Source organism: Schistocerca piceifrons, chromosome 2, assembly GCF_021461385.2.
Source record: "Schistocerca piceifrons isolate TAMUIC-IGC-003096 chromosome 2, iqSchPice1.1, whole genome shotgun sequence".
NCBI classification, from domain to species: Eukaryota; Metazoa; Arthropoda; class Insecta; order Orthoptera; family Acrididae; genus Schistocerca; species Schistocerca piceifrons.
Window position 1 is genome coordinate 1,091,244,340 of NC_060139.1, and position 18,486 is coordinate 1,091,262,825.

Sequence of the window (18,486 nt, forward strand, 5' to 3'; positions counted from 1 at the left end):
CCTCAGCATGTGAAAGGCAAAATCCATGTATTATGCACAAAAAATTGAAACTCCAATTAAAAGGCAAGGACAGTTTGGAGATTTATTTGACATGAAATGAAAAAACTTGGCGAAGTAAATGACACTGAAGTCCCAAATGACAGTAGCAGTGAGACATATGACATGAAACTCAAATCACTGGATACTAAGCTCAATGGAATCACCCTAATGGTAGCTGAAAGCATAGACAGAAAACCATCCACCAAAAGCATGCTCAGTAAACTGCCTTAGACAGGCAATACACACAGTGTGAATAGACACAAAGTTTTCCAAATCATCTGTTATAGAGATCACAAAAATCATCAGGTGACTAAAAAAATGTTATCATTTGATGAGCCAAGGGGTATTTTCTGAAAGACTGAAGTACACAATAGTAACACAAATATACAAAGACAGAGATAAGCCATTGATCTGTAATTACATACTGATCTACCCTTCTCCTGAGTTCTCAAGCATTTTACTTTAAAAGTAGCTTACAGCGTAACATTGAACCATATTTCTGAAAATAACTGTTTAACAACAGCTCAGTTTAGCTTTTATAAAGATCTTTTTACTTAGAATGTGATACATATTATTCACAAACTCAATTCTAGCAGAACTAAACGAAAAAGTTACCCTTTGGTCTGTTCTGTGATATTGCCAGTCTTTGACTGTGTACACCATAAAATTCTGCTGAGGAAACTAAAATGGTATGGTACTAAAGGTCTTCCTCTTGCATGGATGGAGTAAATCTTACAATAGGAAACAGAATGTCACATTGGCAAATGACAAGCCATGAATAAGTATAAGTTCCAAGTGGAGGAAACATTAAATATGGTGTGCTGCAAGGTTTGGTGCTTGATCTGCTCCTGTTCATGGTCTTCATAAATTATTTACCAGGGACAGCAGAGGACATAATAAAGGTAGTGGTGTTACCATTTACTTGAGAAAATGTAAGTGTATAATCTCCATAGAAAAATTGCTTTGGGTGAACAAGTTTTGTGTTGACAAAGATTTCCAAATTACAATTCTCACATTCATATTTTTGCATTGTCTCTTTCTTTGTTATAGGTATACATAGATCCCCTAGTGGAAATTTTGACACTTTACTGATGGAGTTTTGAATAAATTAATATCAGGTAGTAATATAAATCTTGTCACACTTGCAGATGTGAACATTAACACTTTACGTGACTGCCAGGAAGGCAAACATTTTACAGATTGTATTCTGTCTTATGGGGCTAGAGATCTGCTTGAACTAGCACCCACTAGAATAGATAACACACATGGCAGTTCAGTATATCATGTTATAATGAATTATGACCATATCATTTCAGCAGACATCATAAGTGGTCACTTCTCAGACAAGCACAAGAGCATACTATCTGCAAACAACATTGCTAAGCTAAGACATAGTGTAAGTCAGAAATCTTGAGAATCAGTTATTAGTATCATTGGTATCAACAATAAATGGAACATGTTCTTAGAACTTCTGACTGGGCACATAATAGTAGCATCTCATTAAAAAAGATGAGTATTGAAAAAAATCCACCTCTGAAATCAAAACCTGTACTGTTAGATGTTAAACCAAAAAATTTGTTTAAGAAAAAAATGGAAAACATGCATAGTTTGCACAGACTGATTAACTCTTAGCTACAAGAAGAACTTTACAAATGGCTCAAATACCAGTACAACATGAGATTAAAAGCGGGAAGAGTTAGCTAACAGATATGTTTAGACAGTGTGGGGTTGTGTTTTGGGAAGGAGACCAGACAGCGAGGTCATCGGTCTCAACGGATTAGGGAAGGACGGGGAAGGAAGTCGGCCGTGCCCTTTGAAAGGAACCATCCAGGCATTTGCCTGGAGCGATTTAGGGAAATCATGGAAAACCTAAATCAGGATGGCCGGAAGCGGAATTGAACCGTCGTCCTCAGACAGTGTGTCAAAGTCTTGCTGGCTAATTGTAAATAAAATTAGACACAATGCAACAAAAACTGAAATTAATAATGTAGAATTAACTGTAAATAACAATGACTGGAGAATGGATTTTTACATAAATAATTTTTTTCTTCTGTTTATAGATGGAAAACAATCCACCTCTGCTTTAATGCTTTAATCATATGTGAAATTCTGTTTCACATAAAAATGCATATTTTTGCTAATATTTTATGTAAGTAAATATTTTAAATAATTTTGCTAGGACATATAAGTTCTCACTTTTCTTTGTTATAATATCTAAATTTAACAAAAATATTGGGCATTTTCATGTTATGAGAATGCAGTTTGAATGAATTTCATTCATAAATGTTCTAAGGAGTCAGTGACATCCACTACACATACTGCCTTGCTATCTGGAAGAGAATTCCATTGCTTATGAAGTGGGTGGCTGACACAATGTACAAAACAGTCTTCAGTCATTGCCCTCATATTGTATAAAGCAGATGTTTATACGGTATGGTATCTTAAGTGAAGTGATTGGCAATATGACGCCAAAGGTAAAATGAACCATTCACTACTGAATTTAGTGAAATCTTTAAAAGTGCTGGAAGAATTCTGTTCTGTTGAAAATGTGGCATATCAGTCAATACACACCAGTGACCTAAGTCTTGCAACATTTAGCAGGTAGTACCGTAAACATAGACTGGCTGCTTCAAGTACAACTCCTAGACAATTTCCTTTATGTGAATCAGCTTCCTCTTCACACACCCTATTTTCAACAAGTTCAGAATATTATGCAGATTTATCCAATGAGCATGTAAAGAAATATCGGCATCAAATCATGTAACAATACATAGCATATTCAATTAATCTCTGCAGCTGTTATTGCCAAATGGCATGATATTTGATAGTGTTTTACTCTTACTTATGAATACTGCTGCATATATGATGAAGGTAGCTGAAGTCCTTTCTGTAAAATGGTGTATTTCACTCTACGTGTAAAAATGCCATGGTAGAAGGGGAAGTAAACGTTAGCGAAATTGAAAATGTGTATACCAATGTCATTCTGTTGATGAAATATGTAAGATTATCATCATGTGGTGTTGAAAGCTTCTTCTCTGAGCATCATACAGTGTTCTGAGACAAGTGACATGGGTTTGTGGTGGAAAACTTGGAGATAGTTTTTGTGATTCACTGTAACAGCTAATTGTTTCAATCCACCACTGTGTCAGCATGACTGTTATTTTAACATACATATTTATGGTTTTGTAACATTTACACAAAATATTTCTGCACTTTTATACATATTTTTTGTGTTCTCCCAACATAAAAATAAAATATTTGAAAGATTTTTTTGTACATAAAAATCTATTCCCTAGTGATGACATTTCCAATCCCCTTCCAGTTAGCAATATTTGTAATAATTACTTTATAGATACTGTCAAAAACATGCCTACATGAAACCAGATGCATAGCATACACTTGAGGCAACTAATGAACAGAATTGCAGTACACTACCTGCAGTAAGCACAGGTGACATTCTGCAGCTTATTGACCGCGTAAAAAAATAAACCGAACTAGTTAAACTGTTAGTTCATCTAATAAACTGTGTTTTTGAAAACAGTATTTTCCCAGACAAGTTGAAACTGGCTGTAGCCAAACCCTTGGACAAAAAAGAGGAAAGAAAGCGTGTACAGAACTACAGATCCATTGCCCTAACCTCAACACATTTAACAAACTGATGGACAACATAAGGCTAATGTTACAACAGTGCTGATATATTAGGTGATGTCCAGCATGGTTTCACAAGAGATCAAAGTACAATGTGAGCAACAGTACAATTTGTCCATTATGTAATTGAAAAAATAAATGAAAAGCCCCAACCAGCAGAAGTGTTCCTGGATCTCTCGAAAGTTTTTGATAGCGAACATCAGTAAAACTCATGCAATTGCTGGAAATGTATTTAAAAGGTAGACAATAGTGTAGAGAAATTATTTGGAGAAATACTGGAGAGGAGATGGCCAGGAATAAGAAATGCATGAGGGGCAGTCAAATGCAAACCAAACACACACCAAAATGGGACCAATGATGGGTTCCATCCAAAAGTAACGACCACACGTATTAAGATATATATCTCAGTGGGAGATGAGACAATCAATTACTGGTTCATGGAACACGGTCAGTCACAGACAGACCCACAACCACACTGACTCTTGAAACTCTTCATCTGATTTAAAGTGACGTCCTTGCTTGTCTTTCTTCAGGTTTCCAAAAATGTGAAAATCACACAGTGAAAGACCGGGGCATTTCCCACCCAAACTGATGAAGTGTAGCCTTCTTCCAATCCACAGTGTGCAGGTGGGTTTTACTGTGCAGCAGGATGCTTCTGACTGACAACATTCCTGGATGTTTTGACGTTATGGTGCACTGTGGTTTCTGCAAAGTGTCTCCACAGTGCTGATGACTGATTGTGATTCTACATTCAAGGAACTCAACAAGCTGACAACCCCTACAGTTGAAGAAGGAGGTCATCTTGACATTACCAGAACTTGTATGAAGAGCTCTGGATTTCTTTTGCAGGGGACATGTGAAATGTTTTCACTGTAGACTTTGATATCTGCCCTTGGGCTCTAAATGGCGGTACCACATAAGACCTTGTAACATCCTTCTTCAACTGTAGGGGCCCTTTGCTCATCGAGTTCCTCGATCACAGAACCATATTCATTCTGCAGTGCTTTGAGAACACTGCAAGGAATCTGCAAAGCACCATAAAGTCAAAATACCGAGGAATGCTGCCAAATGGAAGAATCCTGTTGTACAATAACACCCATCCCTACACTGCCAGTTGGACGAAGACTACACTTCAGTGATTTGGTTGGGAAAGATTGCAACACTCTCCGTACAGCTCAGATCCTTCGTCATGTGATTTTCACATCCCTCGCAACCAGAAGTAAGACATGCATGGTTGTCAGTTTGAGCAGGATGAGGAAGTGCAAGAGTGGGTATGTCAGCAGCCAACACCATTCTATGAACCACAAACTGATTGTCTTGTCCCCCAGTGGGATTACTTTTGAATGGAACCATTCGATGTTCCTATTGTGGTGGGTGTTTGGTGTTATTTGACTGCCCCTTATGCATTTTAGAGTTACTCAGGGCTCCATCTTAGGTCTGCTTCTCTTTATATGTTATGTAAATGATTTCCCAAGTTCTGTAGATAGTAAAGATTTAATCACCATGTATACTATTCACACATCTGGTGTCTATCATGCAGACAGTGAGCTCAGCCTATTTGAAGAGATTCAAAACATTACTGAAAAGGTTAGAGCTCACTTTGAAAGAGACAAAAGTAAACATAGGAAAAACCAATATTATTCATTTAAAAAAATGATTCAAATAAACAAAATATTGCAATTGATGAAATTCTGTCAAAAATCTGTCTGCAATGTAATGTTTTGGGTTTATACACATATGTTGACCAAGTCTGCAAAAATACAGCACCCAGCCTACATTTAATAGGGAGATTATCACCATTCCTTAAATCTGAGACATCAAGGACAACGTAGTTTGGATTAGTATGCCCTTTCTTGTCTTATGGAATAGTACAGAGGAATGAGACTTGCCACACTAATACGAAAACAGTGTCCATAATATAGAAAAGTGCCTTGAGGATTGCAGCAAAAGTAAAACAAAGAACATCTTGAAAAAGCCTGTTCACATGGGTCAATACTCTCACAGTTTATGTTATTCATATGCTGTGAGTCATTTTGCTAGTGAAAATAGATACTAAGGCCACAAATAAGAACACAGAAATTTACAAACATGATACAAGCCACAAAAAAGACTTTCACATGGTTAACATATGATTAACTTCAATAGCAGAAATCCCCTATGTCAAAGGAGCTGTTTTTGATAATTTTTTACTGAATAAAATTAAAATATTGGCATGGATACTTTTAAAAAGTGACTCAGTCAGTGGCTTGTCCACAAATGCCCATGTAACTTGGCCTTAACATGAATAATAATGCAACAATTAATTTTGTTCCAGAAACAAGTACAGTAATTGTTGCATATTACTGTTGCATATTGTAAAGTATTTGTAATTTTAAAAAAATTATACATTGTTAACAATGCCATGCATATAAATTGTGTGATACAAGCAGTTAATAAATTGACTCTTTGAAAACTGTAATGTTTACAGATGACACAGTACACTGATAACAGGACCAAAAGCATCCCTACCAACACACACGAGAAAAATGAATGAATCATACCCCACAAATTGACAACGGCTGAGAAAGGACCTCAGTACTCAGATATCAAATTGCTAAGAAGTCTACCTAGAAACTTGCATGACAGTGTACATGACACTAATTTTACAAAGAAACTCATATACTATCTGGTGAAAAAGGAATTTTACAACATTGAAGAGTAATTATCACTTTAAATTAGTAGATATATATAGGTATATTTATAATACAGGGTGATTCAAAAAGAATACCACAACTTTAGGAATTTAAAACTCTGCAACGACAAAAGGCAGAGCTAAGCACTATCTGTCGGCGAATTATGGGAGCTATAAAGTTTCATTTAGTTGTACATTTGTTCGCTTGAGGCGCTGTTGACTAGGCGTCAGCGTCAGTTGATGCTAAGATGGCGACCGCTCAACAGAAAGCTTTTTGTGTTATTGAGTACGGCAGAAGTGAATCGACGACAGTTGTTCAGCGCGCATTTCGAACAAAGTATGGTGTTAAACCTCCTGATAGGTGGTGTATTAAACATTGGTATAAACAGTTTACAGAGAATGGGTGTTTGTGCAAAGGGAAAAGTTCTGGACAGCCAAGAACGAGTGATGAAAATGTAGCACACATCCAGCAAGCATTTGTTCGCAGCCCAGGAAAATCGACTCGCAGAGCTAGCAGAGAGCTGCAAATTCCACAATCAACTGTATGGAGAGTCCTACAAAAAAGGTTAGTTATGAAACCTGAATGTCAACTACCCGAGGCGATGGATCGGCCGCACTTCATCACTGGCCTCCAAGAAGCCCTGATCTTACCCCCTGCGATTTTTTCTTATGGGGGTATGTTAAGGATATGGTGTTTCGGCCACCTCTCCCAGCCACCATTGATGATTTGAAACGAGAAATAACAGCAGCTATCCAAATTGTTACGCCTGATATGCTACAGAGAGTGTGGAACGAGTTGGAGTATCGGGTTGATATTGCTCGAGTGTCTGGAGGGGGGCATATTGAACATCTCTGAACTTGTTTTTGAGTGAAAAAAAAACCTTTTTAAATACTCTTTGTAATGATGTATAACAGAAGGTTATATTATGTTTCTTTCATTAAATACACATTTTTAAAGTTGTGGTATTCTTTTTGAATCACCCTGTATATAGGTATATTTAATACATAGGTATATTTATAATCAGTTACATGAGAATGTAAGTAAAATGGTTAGGCAGTATATGATAATGAATGTTTTCTGTTTTTCAACAAGACTCTAGTAAGTTGTTCATATTTAGTTTTAATGTTGTATCTATTATGAAATTATCAATTCACACAACTTCTGAGCCTTCTCAGTTGTTTCTCCAGCTGCAGTACTTTGTTATCTGAATTTTCCTTCTGGAGCACCCAGCATCTTTGTATATACTACTTGCCTGTCATGCTCTCAAAGGGATCATACATTGCTGCCTCCCATGCAATATCATGCCCAGCATTGACAATTGTCGATTCTGAACTAGTCCATTGTGCAAACAGAGGCCATACAGTCTCATTCATCTATGCCCTTCCTGTTTAATTTTACTGAACCTATCCCTCCTTTTTTCCTGAGGAACCAACTAGTAGTTCTAAAATGGCATCAAGTGCTTTTATATTAGTACTAATATTTCTCATTCTTAAGCTAATACTGGCCACCAATTCTCTGTCATAACTTTATCATTATAACTGTTCCTTTAAGAGTTTGATACCAACTCAACAATGGATCAAGTTTTACTATCCTTACAAAGATCAACAATACTTGTACCATTCCACACTCAACATTACACATGGCCAATATAGAGGCTGCTGACATATAGATCATTATCATGGCTATGAGGAACCACCAATACACCATACACAAGAGAATAATGTGGAAATTAACAGTGTCATATATATATATATATATATATATATATATATATATATATATATATATATATATATATATATATATATATATATATATAATGGAAGGAAACATTCCACGTGGGAAAAATTATATATAAATACAAAGATGAGGTGACTTACCGAACAAAAACGCTGGCAGGTCGATAGACACACAAACAAACACAAACATACACACAAAATTCAAGCTTTCGCAACAAATTGTTGCCTCATCAGGAAAGAGGGAAGGAGAGGGGAAGACGAAAGGAAGTGGGTTTTAAAGGAGAGGGTAAGGAGTCATTCCAATCCCGGGAGCGGAAAGACTTACCTTAGGGGGAAAAAAGGACAGGTATACACTCGCACACACGCACATATCCATCCAGTGGATGGATATGTGCGTGTGTGCGAGTGTATACCTGTCCTTTTTTCCCCCTAAGGTAAGTCTTTCCACTCCCGGGATTGGAATGACTCCTTACCCTCTCCTTTAAAACCCACTTCCTTTCGTCTTCCCCTCTCCTTCCCTCTTTCCTGATGAGGCAACAATTTGCTGCGAAAGCTTGAATTTTGTGTGTATGTTTGTGTTTGTTTGTGTGTCTATCGACCTGCCAGCGTTTTTGTTCGGTAAGTCACCTCATCTTTGTATTTATATATATATATATATATATATATATATATATATATATATATATATATATATATATATATATATATATATATAGATGGGTGAGAATGATTTGCTCCTGAAATGATGTATTGGTGATGTACTCAGGCATAAATACAAACATACAGGAAACCTTACTTGTAAACATAGAACTTACTTCAGGTCTAGGCTTATGATGCAAAGTGATGATGAAATGAGTTTCCCTCCAGTGAGAAAGTGTACTACAGACAACATATTAGAGTCAGACCGTACAAAGGAACAGATCCACTGAAGGATTTAAGATTATTGCAGAAAGCAGTGGAAGTCTTTTGGAGTTGGGAAAAGTTCAAGAGAGAGTTTTACAAATGGCTGTACACACCATAAGATATGAAAGAGTTGTTACCAGGACTGTACAGTTGGCCACAGCCATGGAACTTAAGTAGGACATGGAAGATTTAGAGAAGCACCAGCTTATACACGAATCAGAAGTTAAATATGTTTGTGCTTGTAGCACACAGGATTTTAGAAAGCCAATTATTCACCAGTAGTTGATTGATGTACAGAACTATGTCACAGAACTGTGATGTCATTAGCATTCAGGTTATTTATCTTTCTTCAGTGTGAGTATGGGTATGGGTGTCGGTGTATGTGTGCGTGTCCCATCCCTCCCCCTCCAACACACACACACACACACACACACACACACACACACACACACACACATGCGAGAGTTGTGCTTGTGTGAATATTGTGTGTTTCCTACTTCTGATGATGGACATAGCTGAACATTTCTAGCACTTTTTTTCATTTTGCCTTTCTGCAACTTAACGCATCCTCTATGTGATGACTAGGAATCTAGCCTTTCCATATTGTTCTTATTCCTTCCTGGACACTCCATAATAATTGTTACTTAGCTGGTATGTGATGTGGCTAATTTCACACATAGCCTTCCCTTTTAAAAGGTAGGAAATGTTTGACCGGAATTTGCAAGTTGTGAAGGCTGGGTTTACAGCTCAAGTCTAAAGCCTGTGCCATCAGCAGGGGAATGAGCAATTCTGGCATAAGGATGCACTAGAATATTGAGTAGATTGGGTGGGGAGATGGACTACTGCTTTGGTTGATGATGGTGGGATTATCCATCATTTCAGAGCATAGCAAGAGGTATTTAAAACATGCTAAAAAGGTAACAAGAGAAGCACTGGTCAGTGACTGGCTCACTGTGGCTATAGATTTGTTGGTGTCAAAGGGAAATATGCCTTGGGAAATGAGTTTCTGAGCCAGCTGGCATGATATTGTTAGTCTTCAGAGACTCTGGAAATGTAGATACATTTAGCTAACTCTCTCTGGTATTAAAATTAAAAAATAACTAGAATAATTAGGAAGAAAATGGAAAGAACACATCAGCAGGATAGAGGCCGACAGACCACCAAAACACTGTATAAATACAATCCAACAGGATGAAGATATAGGGATTTAAATCAAATGAAAGGACTTGTACTAAATATACATCCTAAAACATGTAGGAGTTATTCATTACCCTACTTTACTTTGCAAATGCAGTGCCAACACATGCCTAGACTATAGGGTAGGCACTTTGTAATGTGGAACATGTCACAGCAGCCAAATTGAGGTACTGTTGGTGGTAGATGGATCTACGATGCACAGAGACTTTTATGGAGCCAGCTGTCAAAATTAAATTCAACCTGCACTACAAAAACATGTAAAAACATCAGCCAAGAAAATGTGGGGGTGTTTATTAAAAAAAAATAAGCCTCAGAATGTGGTCAGTCAGCACACACTTCAACAAATGACTACTACAATAGCTTTTCAACTGAATTCATGAGAATATTCTATTAATGCTTCGCTTTTGTAACAGTGTGGACTGAGTCCCACAGAAGTACGTCATGGGAAACAAAAGGAATTAGAGTGTCTAGTATTAGGAAGAAGAAACTGCATATAAAGGTGCCAAAGTTATTTGAAACCTAGAATTTCTTAAATATGTGAGCACATACAGAACAACATTTCACACCAGAGTTAAACTAGAAAAGCATACTCAAATGACAAATTAATTTTAACTGAAAAAAAATTAAAAAGAAAGCTGTTTGATGCCACAGTATGCTAATGATCAATGGCAGAGCTGTTACTGATTCCAGTTCCATATGTGAATCCCCCCCCCCCCATGAACCATGGACCTTGCCGTTGGTGGGGAGGCTTGCGTGCCTCAGCGATGCATATAGCCGTACCGTAGGTGCAACCACAACTGAGGGGTATCTGTTGAGAGGCCAGACAAATGTGTGGTTCCTGAAGAGGGGCAGCAGCCTTTTCAGTAGTTGCAGGGGCAACAGTTTGGATGATTGACTGATCTGGCCTTGAAACACTAACCAAAATGGTCTTGCTGTGCTGGTACTGCGAACGGCTGAAAGCAAGGGGAAACTACAGCCGTAATTTTTCCCAAGGGCATGCAGCTTTACTGTGTGGTTAAATGACGATGGCTTCCTCTTGGGTAAAATATTCTGGAGGTAAAATAGTCCCCCATTCGGATCTCCGGGCGGGGACTACTCAAGAGGATGTCGTTATCAGGAGAAAGAAAACTGGCATTCTACGGATCGAAGCGTGGAACGTCAGATCCCTTAATCGGGCAGATGGGTTAGAAAATTTAAAAAGGGAAATGGATAGGTTAATGTTAGATATAGTGGGAATTAGTTAAGTTCGGTGGCAGGAGGAACAAGACTTCTGGTCAGGTGACTACAGGGTTATAAACACAAAATCAAATAGGGGTAATGCAGGAGTAGGTTTAATAACAAATAGGAAAATACGAATCTGGGTAAGCTACTACAAACAGCATAGTGAACGCATTATTGTGGCCAAGACAGATATGAAGCTCACGCCTACTACAGTAGTACAAGTTTATATGCCAACTAGCTCTCCAGATGACGAAGAAATTGAAAAAATGTATGATGAAATAAAAGAAATTATTCAGATAGTGAAGGGAGACAAAAATTTAATAGTCGTGGGTGACTGGAATTCGTCAGTAGGAAAAGGGAGAGAAGGAAACGTAGTAGGTGAATATGGATTGGGGGTAAGAAACGAAAGAGGAAGCCGCCTGGTAGAATTTTGCACAGAGCACAACTTAATCATAGCTAACACTTGGTTCAAGAATCATAAAAGAAGACTGTATACTTCGAAGAAGCATGGAGATACTGACGGTTTCAGATAGATTATGTAACGGTAAGACAGAGATTTAGGAACCAGGTTTTAAATTGTAAGACATTTCCAGGGGCAGATGTGGACTCTGAACACAATCTATTGGTTATGAACTGTAGATTGAAACTGAAGAAACTGCAAAAAGGTGGGAATTTAAGGAGATGGAACCTGGGTAAACTGAAAGAACCAGAGGTTGTAGAGAGTTTCAGGGAGAGCATAAGGGAACAATTGACAAGAATGGGGGAAAGGAATACAGTAGAAAAAGAATGGGTAGCTTTGAGGGATGAAGTAGTGAAGGCAGCAGAGGATCAAGTAGGAAAAACGACAAGGGCTAGTAGAAATCCTTTTGTGACAGAAGAAATATTGAATTTAATTGATGAAAGGAGAAAATATAAAAATGCAGTAAATGAAGCAGACAAAAAGGAATACAAACGTCTCAAAAATGAGATCGACAGGAAGTGCAAATTGGCTAAGTAGGGATGGCTAGAGGACAAATGTAAGGATGTAGACGCTTATCTCACTAGGGGTCAGATAGATACTACCTACAGGAAAATTAGAGAGAGCTTTGGAGAAAAGAGAACCACTTGTATCTGTATCAAGAGCTCAGATGGAAACCCAGCTCTAAGCAAAGAAGGGAAAGCAGAAAGGTGGAAGGAGTATATTGAGGGTCTACACAAGGGTGATGTACTTGAGGACAATATTTTGGAAATGGAAGAGGACGTAGATGAAGATGAAATGGGAGATATGATACTGTGTGAAGAGTTCGACAGAACACTGAAAGACCTGAATCAAAACACAGCCCCGTGAGTAGACAACATTCCATTAGAACTACTGACAGCCTTTCGAGAGCCAGTCCTGACAAAACTCTACTATCTGGTGAGCAAGATACATGAGACAGGCAAAATACCCTCAGACTTCAAGAAGAATATAATAATTCCAATCCCAAAGAAAGCAGGTGTTGACAGATGTGAAAATTGCCGAACTATCAGTTTAATAAGTCACGGCTGCAAAATAATAATGCGAATTCTTTACAGACGAATGGAAAAACTAGTAGAAGCCGACCTCGGGGAAGATCAGTTTGGATTCCGTAGCAATATCGGAACACATGAGTCAATACTGACCCTACAACTTATCTTACAAAATAGATTAAGGAAAGGCAAACCTATGTTTCTAGCATTTGTAGACTTAGAGAAAGATTTTGACAATATTAACTGGAATACTCTCTTTCAAATTCTGAAGGTGGCAAGGGTAAAATACACAGAAACCAGATTGCAGTTATAAGAATCGAGGGACATGAAAGGGAAGCAGTGGTTGGGAAGGGAGTGAGACAGGTTTGTAGCCTCTCCCCGATGTTATTCAATCTGTATATTGAGGAAGCAGTGGAGGAAACAAAAGAAAAATTCGGAGTAGGAATTAAAATCCATGGAGAAGAAATAAAAACTTTGAGGTTCGCCGATGACATTGTAATTCTGTCAGAGACAGCAAAGAACTTGGAAGAGCAGTTGAACAGAATGGATGGTGTCTTGAAAGGAGGATATAAGATGAACATCAACAAAAGCAAAACGAGGATAATGGAATGTAGTCGAATTAAGTTGGGTGATGCTGAGAGAATTAGATTAGGAAATGATAGACTTAAAGTAGTAAATTAGTTTTGCTATTTGGGGAGCAAAATAACTGATGATGGTCGAAGTAGAGAGGATATAAAATGTAGACTGGCAATGGCAAGGAAAGCGTTTCTGAAGAAGAGAAATTTGTTAACATCGAGTATAGATTTAAATGTCAGGAAGTGGTTTCCTGAAAGTATTTGTATGGAGTGTAGCCATGTATGGAAGTGAAACATGGATGATAAATATTTTGGAGAAGAGGAGAACAGAATCTTTCTAAATGTGGTGCTACAGAAGAATGCTGAAGATTAGATGGATAGATCACATAACTAATGAGGAAGTGTTGAATAGCATTGGGGAGAAGAGAAGTTTGTGGCACAGCTTGACTAGAAGAAGGGATCGGTTGGTAGGACATGTTCTGAGGCATCAAGGGATCACCAGTTTAGTATTGGAGGTCAGTGTCGAGGGTAAAAATCGTAGAAGGAGACCAAGAGACGAATACTCGAAGCAGATTAAGAAGGATGTAGGTTGCAGTAGATACTGGGAGATGAAGAGGCATGCACAGGATAGAGTAGCATGGAGAGCTGCATCAAACCAGTCCCAGGACTGAAGACCACAACAACAACATGTGAATCCTTCAGTGAATTTTTTATAAATTGAAATAAAATTGGTGAATTCTTGCCACCAATACAAATCCGAGTGTGATAGAGTGAAATTTTTCAAGTTTTAAATCTTCCCTGTTTCCAAGCTCTGATGTTATGAAAACCATAATTTCTCTAAAAAAAAATTAAAATCTGAGTGCTGGGACTAGAATAACAAACTAGTCCCTTATAGTACAAAGTTAGTATAAATGGTTGGAGCAATTTCATAGATTCACTGTAACTACATAACTAACATATTATCACAGAACTCAACACTCATACAGAAAAACTCAGGAAGTTTTGTACTGTTCAGCTGCACTTCAGATGTCCGCCAAGAGATAACAGTGGTAAGCAGTCAGGCAAGATGGTGACAGACACTGAAAAAGCATATGTTGTGCTTGAAAGGCATTCACATCCATCTGCTTAAGAGTGTAATGACACTCAACAATAAAGTTCAACAAAGATCCACCAATTGCCAATTCCATGTTTGGTGATGGTATGCACAGTTCAAAGCTTGAAGATGCCACTGCAAGAGGAAATCAGTGGGTCGACATGCGGTGAATGAAGGAATGGTTGGCACATGCTGGTGAGTTTTGTACTTAGCCCACAGAACTCAATGAACAGAACAAGAAGAGAGCTGAGCATATTGTAGCTAACCATTTGGAAGATCTTAAAGAAATGACAAGCTGAAGACTTACTGCTTGCAATTGCTGTAAGTCATGACTCCTGATGGCAAAGTCAGATGTTGAATTTCAAGTCATGACCTCCACACTCTCCCAACCTAACCAACTGTGACTCTTGTGTGAGATTATGTGAAAAACTTAGTGCTTACACTTCCTCTACCAACAAACCTACCAGAACAGTGGTGGACCTAGGTTTCATCTATGGTTATGAACTGATACAAAAACTTAACTTTATTGGACTGAAAGATCCTAATGACACTTCTCTTGTTCCATTGTGAGTAAACATGGCACCCATGTTGTGTACAGCTTTCTTATGTCCAAATCTTCAGTACATATTAAAAATGAAGAAATTCCTCCAGATGTATTTAAGGTTTCATTTTATTTTGGCAACTAGTTTCAATGTTGTAACAACGTCATCTTCAGGCCCATACACTTGTTGACGTCAACTGCACACGGCTGATACTAGAAGTCAGTGGTGAGATATGGACGTGTTCCATGTGGAAGGTGGTTACTAACCATCTTCCACATGGAGCACATCCGTATCTCACCACTGACTTCTAGTATCAACCATACGCAGTTGATTCAACAAGTATATGGGCCTGAAGACGACGTTGTTACAACGTTGAAACTAGTTGCCAAAATAAAATCGACACCTGAAATACAACTGGAGGAATTTCTTCATTTTTAATATAAATTTACACTGGCTGACGTCCCACTGTCCTCCATTTCAACTATGGATGTACGAAAATTTTCAGTCAGTGTGCAATGCACAATGCTTTCTGAAATGCCTATGACATCTTTCATTTTATGGATTTTCTTCACAATTTCTGACATGGTCACCCAATTATGTTAATCACTATCATGTTCATTTTGGCAACTCTTGCAGTTTCACTTAAATTCTGTCGCCCAGTGTTTTACTGTTGTAAACTAAGGAGCAGACTCCTCCAAAGTAGAATCTACCTCAGCTTTAATATTAGTCGGACTAGGACCTCTCAAATGGAAGTATTGCATCATGTAAGAATTACTGGTTTTATCTACATTTAGAAATCTGTGAAGAGCATTCACTATTGATGGCTGCCAGATAAATACTAAACAATGTAGCATTGTCAAACTTCAAATTTAAGCTTTATAAAGTTCGTACTTTCTACCATACAAGAACCCGTACCTATATGCCAGGTCAAGCACTTCAGGAATGCCCTTGTTACCAAGAAGCTTGCCAAATTTCAAATGTGTGCCATTCATGCATGGTTTAAAAATTGATAATGAACTGCAGAAAACTGATTTTTGAAATTTTATGATAAAGAAATGCATGTGTAAAAATAAGCAGTGTTACTAAGTTTGATGTGGAATCTTATATATGTATTTGCTCCCTCAGGTATACCTTTACTGTTCCTAGTACTGAGTAATAAAGAATGGCTTTGCATATTTCCACCTGTCATGCTTAAATCCCTTTTTAGTGCTTGATCTTGGAACTTAATGTTTCCTACTTTTACAAACCTCTGACATAAACTGAACAACAGATGCTGTTCCAAATCAAATGGCATTAACAGGGCCCAAATTTGAAGGTTTTAACCTAAAAAGGGCTAAATCATACTTAAAGGCTTAATGGAGCTGAACAGCACCTCCACAGAAAAAAGTAGACACTAAAGAGGATTCTTTTAGAAAAAAATTTTTGTAAAAGATTTTCTGAATTAATGCTAAAGAAAACCAATAATGTGAAGTTCACATTTTAAGAAAAGTCATGATAAACAAATTTATACACTGCACTGAAATGTGTCAGCACACTGCTGCATCAGTGCCATTTAAGTCTTCTTATTTTTGTAGTTCTGAAGGTATAACAGTAAAGCCCAAATTGAAATCAGTACTGTGTATGACACATAGTTGCCACGTCATCACTTTGAGAACATGTCCACTCACTGCTGCATTGGGATATCTTCAATCAGCCTTTACTTAAATGCTGTCAAGCAATAGAAAGGTATATTAAAGGAACAAATCAGTGAACCTTGAGTATGTTTATTTTTGTAGTTACAAAGTAAAGTTGCTTGATGTGTTGACTTACTCTGAATTGTGTACTCTAAGTTTAGTTTTTTCCTGCCCAAACAGAAATTGTCAAACACTGGTATTTTCCATCACTGGATTGGGGAAGAGACTTATCTCATAACTGACAGCCAAGTAAATTTTTACTAAACCTGTCAAAAACAGATAAGTAAACCCAAGTTATTTTTATCATTCATTTTATCTACCAGTCTCCTTGTTAGTCATCTTCCCTTGGATTTTAAAATCAAATTTTAAACTTAGTTTACTGACATGTCTATGTGATTCAATTAAAGATATGAATATAATAGAGGGAAACATTCCACGCGGGAAAAATATATCTAAAAACAAAGATTCTGTAACTTACCAAATGAAAGCGTTGGTACGTTGATAGAGACAATAGCAAACACAAACACACACACAAATTTCAAGCTTTCGCAACCCACAGTTGCTTCATCAGGAAAGAGGGAAGGAGAGGGAAAGACGAAAGGATGTGGGTTTTAAGGGAGAGGGAAAGGAGTCATTCCAATCCCGGGAGCGGAAAGACTTACCTTGGGGGGAAAAAGGGACAGGTATACACTCGCGCACACACACACACATATCCATCCGCACATATACAGACACAAGCAGACATATGTCATTCAGTTGATACAGCATGCATTATTAAATTAAGGAGAATTTTTGTGATGAATCTTGGATATGAAGATTCGGAGGAAGTGTCCACCATTATTCGGGGGAGAAGTTTGAAGTTGGACTGTATTGGAGGCTGCGAGCAATTGTGTTGATGAAATATGCATCATTGGCCTTTTGTGTTGTAGAGAGTCATTTCTCAGCCTACAAAACTGCACTGAGAGGCAACAGAAAAAGTTTCATTTTACAAAACTTAGAAATTTGATTAACTGAGGACTGCAATAACACAATATAATTTAAAATTTCTTGTTGGTTGTAGTGATAGGCCATAGCCTGTGGACATACATGGGTATGCATCTCAAGTGTGTATTTTTATGTGAGTGACATACGAAAAGAATTTTTCAGTAAAGGACTTAAAGCCATTGTAGCATGGCTGTTTGTGCCTCTCCCCCCCACCCCACCCCCCCATCCCCCCTCCTAATATAAGGAATAGTTGAATGTTTATTTTCTAAAGGAAACTAGAATAACTGTGTCAAAATTACAAAAAAAATTCCAAGTTAATATTACTGTTCACTATATTTTTTATTAAAATACTCCATTAATGCTAAAATAATTTGTTTGAGCCTAAAAAGGGTTATTCCAAGAAACTAAAGGCTTTATCTAGCAGAGGCTGCAGTCATGTGTGTGTGAACTGCATTTCCGTGTGTGCTTGTATGTGTGTCGGTCATCTATTTTCATCAAAGGCCTTGATGGCTGAATGTTTATATTGTGACAGTCTTTTTGTCACGCCTATCTGTGACTCAGCATCTCCACTATATGGTGAGTAGCATCTTTCCTTTTCATAACACTGTTACATTCCATCTTGGATTTTCCATTGTTTGTAGTATTAATAAAAAATATCCATAGTCTAGAAGTTATAGTCACACACAACCCACATCTTAGGGTCTATTAATAA

At 37.6% G+C, this 18,486-nt stretch overlaps 1 protein-coding gene across 1 annotated transcript in view; it reads right to left on the reverse strand.

The window, feature by feature from the left end:
* LOC124776150 (Down syndrome cell adhesion molecule-like protein Dscam2) overlaps positions 1-18,486 on the reverse strand; it is a 138,441-nt gene that overhangs the window by 81,378 nt on the left and 38,577 nt on the right. The window lies entirely within an intron of this gene.